The sequence below is a fragment of the Calidris pugnax genome, unplaced genomic scaffold (genome assembly GCF_001431845.1).
Source record: "Calidris pugnax isolate Ruff unplaced genomic scaffold, ASM143184v1 scaffold201, whole genome shotgun sequence".
Classification (NCBI taxonomy): Eukaryota; Metazoa; Chordata; class Aves; order Charadriiformes; family Scolopacidae; genus Calidris; species Calidris pugnax.
This window is the reverse complement of record NW_015090933.1, coordinates 932,887-938,769: the sequence shown is the minus strand read 5'-3', so window position 1 is coordinate 938,769 and position 5,883 is coordinate 932,887.

The window sequence follows — 5,883 nt, the reverse complement described above, 5'->3', positions numbered from 1 at the left end:
CCTGAAAACAGAAAAAAGAAACAGGCATTTTAAAAGCAGCTAGTTATCTCTGTAATGAGTTCAGGCCCCAGCTGAGGTCCAGTTGTCTCCTGTCCAAAGGGCTGAGATGCAAACTCGTAACCAAGTGTAGGTTTTAGGGGAATGTTTAGGCTCCATCTAACATTTGGCTTGAGTTTGTCGGCATATAATGCATTAGGCTGTACAGTGACATTGCATGGGTAACACTGGGCAGTTAACCCAGCTTTCGGGTTCCTCTTAGGAAGGCTCTGATGCCTCATGTCAATGAGCTCTGGTGGCACCCAGGGCTGGGGCTACCCTTGGAACAGAATCACGGCTGCCTTTGGTTTGCTGCTGGACTGACCTGACCCCATCTGTACTTCAAACAGGTCTCACGGAACAAGGGTTAGATGAATGATTGACAAAAATACATATGGGAAAAATAACCTTCTAAATAATTATGAGTGGCCAGACGAGATCTAATCGCATGTTGATAGTACATTTTATAGAACGTTTATGTGCTTTAGTAAGCATACAAGTCATTAAAAAGACCAACAAACCAGTGATGTGAAATTCAAGTGCCATAACTGGAAAAAAAAAAAATTTTTTTTTAAACAGACCGATGACATTAACTTTAATTGTGCCTCTCAATAGCATGTATGTCACTAGAACTAGAAATCTGCCACAATTTTTCAGTTTTGCAAATTCTAATCATCATTCTTCCCACATGCCTGAAAATCTTAAACGTTTTTATATCAAGGAAAAAAAAATAGTACTTGGTATTAAATAGTGGTGGTTTCCTCCAAATAACCAGAAATATTTGAAAACTTTACTCATTCAACTATGTAAAAATTTTTATCGCAGACTCTTAAACCCAAGGCTCAAGGAAATTCAATTTATGACTTTCCGAATTCCATATGTATGCATCTAGATCTTGAAAGTAGTAAACAAATAAAAAGCTTCAATCTGCAAAAATCTTCAGCAAATTGAGTTAATTTAGACTGAGACCTCTCCTGACACTTAGCTGAACCCATATCCTTGATTTAGACATATTTCAGCTATGAAAAAGTCTGTAAGTAATGTAAGTAACAGCAAGTGTAAAACACTCACTGTTTTATAGCTAGGGTCTGTCTTTAATTTTCCGTGATTTATAAAAAGAACATTCTAATCTAAAAATAGAATAGATCTTATGGAACTAAAATAACTTGGTCACTTTGGCTGTTTAATTTGGACTTTAGACCCAATCAAGTAAGTAGCCTTTAACCTCTAGATAACAGGAACTTTGATTTGATCTATTTTGAATCAAAACTACTCTGTCACACTGCAGAAACTGCTGTTGCAAAATGAATATAATGCAACAGACCCGCTCTATAATTTTGACCTCATCCTTTGTTCTGCCAGGCTAAGGTAATTAAACCAGTGACTCTCCTCCCCAGCAGTAATGGCTAGAAATGGTTACAGTTCTCTTAACCTTTCCTCAGGAAAGTCACCATCGTTCTTCCACCTTTTAGGACTCATAGCACCACCCTCCAGTTCTTCTGCCTTCAACATTGACAACAAAGGGTGTAAGATACATTTCTTATTCTTCCATTTCAGATAAGAAATTCTCACTGCAGTGGGAAGAAAAGAGATGCTACTGTATCCCACGCTGCACAACACACATTGCCCCTAGTAGAGCAAAAGGGGAACCTATAGCTCCTTCATCCTGCCACTCCTATTACTATATGCCTGATAAAGTAGGGTTCTGTAAAGCAAAGATTGTTTAAGGGTGAACTCTTGGCAAGGTCAGCCTAAGGGTCCGCCTTCCCAAGGCCTTCAGCCATTGGATGGGATAAACAGACTCACGTTATCCTTCATGAAAGTAAGATCTGCCTTGAGCAAACAACAGAATTTCTAAGAGCCACAAGTGAAAATTATCCAGTAAAGTACATTAGAGGTTGTCAGAGTAGCTTGGTGTTATATAGTATCTTCCAAATAGTCAATTTTTCTGTAAGTATGAAGTGCAAACCCCTTGCCATCAACAATGGGAACGTACATTAGAGGTTGTCAGAGTAGCTTGGTGTTATATAATATCTTCCAAATAGTCAATTTTTCTGTAAGTATGAAGTGCAAATCCCTGGCCATCAACAATGGGAACGGTCTTCTGTAAACAGATTTCCAAATAAAGCAATAAAATAGAATAGACTCCTTCTTGAGAGTCCATTTTTGTAATTAACGAGACACATCTTTAAAAAAATAAAATCAACAGACATTTAGAACTTAAACATCAGCTTATATTCCTTTAAGCAAGTGACACTGACAGTTATGACCACCTCATACCTGGAGGGCTGCCTAAAGGGTGCAGAAGAAGGACGCCCAGAGGCACGATCCTGGTTATAGCCCAAGTCCATCCTGCGGAGCCCACAGGACTCAGTCTGTGCAGGTGCACCCACCAGGTCACTGTGCGGCCAAGAAACAAGGGCAGGTGGCCATGGCACCAGAGGGCAGGAGGACCCACAGTGACACCTGCCCTTGCACAGACACCCCCCTGCACTAGAGAAGCCACCGAAGAGGCTTGAGTGCATGCTGCAAGGGAAGAGCAAGCCTAAGGCACTCACTGAATAGAGATATACTTAAAAAAAAATAAATGAGATCAGCAGCAATTGATTATTACACACAACGCAGATTGCAAAACTAAGCAGTTTTCCTGCCTCCTCCATAAAAACTCCATATTCTCACAATCTTGAGGCGCTGTCACTTTGTATCTTCAATTTAAAAGACTTCAGTCTGCAAACCACTGTGAGCTGAACAGCAAGTTAAAGCTAATCTATATTTCACTTTATAACAGTGAATAACTGCCATGTTCTGAAGAATTTGATTATGTATAATGTGATTAATTCTGTGAAACTCCTGAGTCATTTTATATCACTGTGTGTGTGAAATTCACTCTATGTGGATATACCACAGCTTAGAAAAACTCAAACGAGCATGTAAGTCCGGAGGTCTGGGCTGCGGGACACAAACTCCAGAAGCTGAGAGGGTATCATAATTCCTTAGCAGGAATTTTCTGTTCTTACAGCCAGTAAAACTAACTTGTTTCAGCAAAGACTACCAATAATGCCAGAGTAGCTTCATGGTAAAAGTATTTCTAGCCTAGAACTGTGATAGGTTAGATTTTTATTAAGTTTTAGAAGAAATGAAATAAAAATAAATAATGAATACAAAGTAATCTGTTATTTTAACAACCACTTAATCTGAGGGGCTGTGTTCCATGCATACTGCTTTTTTCTTACTTTTTGGGGTTTTTTTGTGTGCATCTGTCCATATCGCACACACACAGTGTATGCTGGGAATAGAGGAAATAAAAATGCCAAGATTACACTAAAGAGAAAACCCGGGAATTGTGGGTGTACCTATCAGCTACTACGGGTCACAAAGTAATTCCATTTTATGCTACTCATATTTCTGCTCTAAGGCAATAAAATCCGGTATCAGGAGCCATTTACAATTCTTTGAGCAAAAACCTATAAACTCCACCCCTTCCAGAGGTTAACATCCCATGACTAGTAATACCAGTTCTTCTGAACTTCAGGCAACTAAAAAGGCATTGCTAAATCCTTCCACTACAAAAAATGTCTACTTTTAGTTTCAAAAAATCGTTGTCTATATTATTATTTCATTTAAGATGTCCACGAAGTTACCTAGCAGTGATATTATCCACTCACACATAGGTGTGCGTAGCTGAACTCCTCTGTTAAAGTAGGAGGTTCTGACATGGTAAAATGCCTTAAGATAGGATTTACTCAACACACACAAAAGGTTTGCATGTACATATTTAACTGCTTTCCTTCCACTCAAAACAGTTAACTGTGGCTATATTATAAATCTAAACTGACAAGGCTGTAGCTCTACAATTTCCATGGATTTCATTTCCAGGCCCAGGCTAGCACGAGCCCAGAACACCCAATCTCACCACAGCTGAGGAACATCCTGCCCCTCACGCCTCACGGTTTGGGAAAGTACATCTTGTCTCCAACCACAGCACCACAAGACAGGACAAGACAGGTGTTTCTATCCGTGTGTGTCTACATGGGGAGCAGTGGAGAACCTGTGGCTTCTACCTAATCTTAGCTTTCCTAATTGCTGCATAAAATAAAGCAAATTTTGTGCTTTCCCAGCTGTAAGGACTGTATTTCTACTACTTACTATGACATCTATGCAAGGAGGTGGTAAGGGATTATTTTCTTAGTATATTTCATAACAACAAAAGGACTAAAATATCTGACTTTCTCTCATCATGCACAGGTTTCTGATTTGTTTTTCTAATTTCTTTTTCCGAGATGCCAGTAATCTCAACGTTGCTAAAGGAATCTTGAAGATATCAGTGTCACAGATTCTGTGCTAGAGAATATCTAAGGTCAAATCAATCACAAGATGGCTGTTCTGTGCTTCCTTTCTCTGTTTCTGGATAACAAGATGCATATTATAGCATTTCTTTATCCAACAAAACAGCTAGGCATTAATGATCCCACATTAACATTATTCATAAACATTTCTGAAGGATGAAAATTTTCAGGTGTGCTCAAAGCATTTCGTTACAGTTTTAAAGTTTGAGTCTTCACATATGACTGCTAAGTCTTAGTCAAACTATGACTATCGTGTTCAATTTCATAAAATTTGCTATTACACTGGAAACAAAATGAATTTCACTGCTCAGTTTTAATTTATATTTTAAATACTAAAATGAAGAAAACCTTTCATGTGCTAGTTTTATTCTTGCAGTATTGAAAACTAAAATGTAAAAACTGTTCCTGTGTTTAATAGTTAGTTTACAAATATTTCTATTTTGCATATAACTATGCTTGGTTTCTGCTGTGTATTTTGTCTTTTTTCCTCCCCATAAAAGATGAAAGCCAACCCTTCCCTCTGCAAAAATATATTTAATTGTGGTCCTTTCATGCCTTTTTAAGAAAAACAAAACCAACAAACCAAAACATCCAAAGCACAAGTCCTTTTAACAGACTAGGCTGAGATTCTTTCATTAAAAAAAATAAATAAATCACACATGTTCATATGAGATCCAGGTAATAAAAACATAACTAACTGGCTAAAAAGATTTTCATGTGCAAAAATCATTCTCAGCCAACAAAAGACTATGCAGAATAGTAGCAGAGATATTATTCACATCATCAGATCAATATGCTTTAACATTTAATCATTAAAGACCAGGAGTGAAAGAGAATGCTGTTGAGATAAAAGTAAATACTGAGATATGAAACTAGTTGTTATAACTCCTTTTACTTGCGTTTAATCTCCTGTAGCCAACTGCTAACTATTGCCTACAAGGAAGTAAAAGAAGACACAGAAACTCAACTGATGCACTTCTGTATTGACTATCAGCCACAGGGACTGCCTACAGTTAGCTAATCTAGGACTGATTAGGAGAACTAATATCATTAAGGAGAATCATATCATTAAGCTACTTCATTCAGTGGCAATTGCAAGTTGAATTGATTTCCAATTCCTAAGAAAGTTATCCTCTCTATATATATCTATTAGGAAAACATAAAATATAACAGAAGAGATTACCATGGAATGAAAAACATCTTGGATCACAAGCTCCTCTTTACCATAAACACTACCTGTGCTCAGTTAACCTGAAAGGCCTGTTGCACTACATTCTAGACACGCTCTTTCCAGACAAAACTACCAAAATATGACCCTAGAGGTATTTAATGAAGCAACTGGAACATCCTCACCTCATACAAGTTACCGAAAATCAGAAGAAGAAAAAATAAATAGTGCAATTTTACTAGATGGACAGGTATAAATATGGACAAATATATACATGATGTAAATACTGGGGGCTTTTGTTTGGTTGTTTTTTTTAAAATAAAGACATATTTC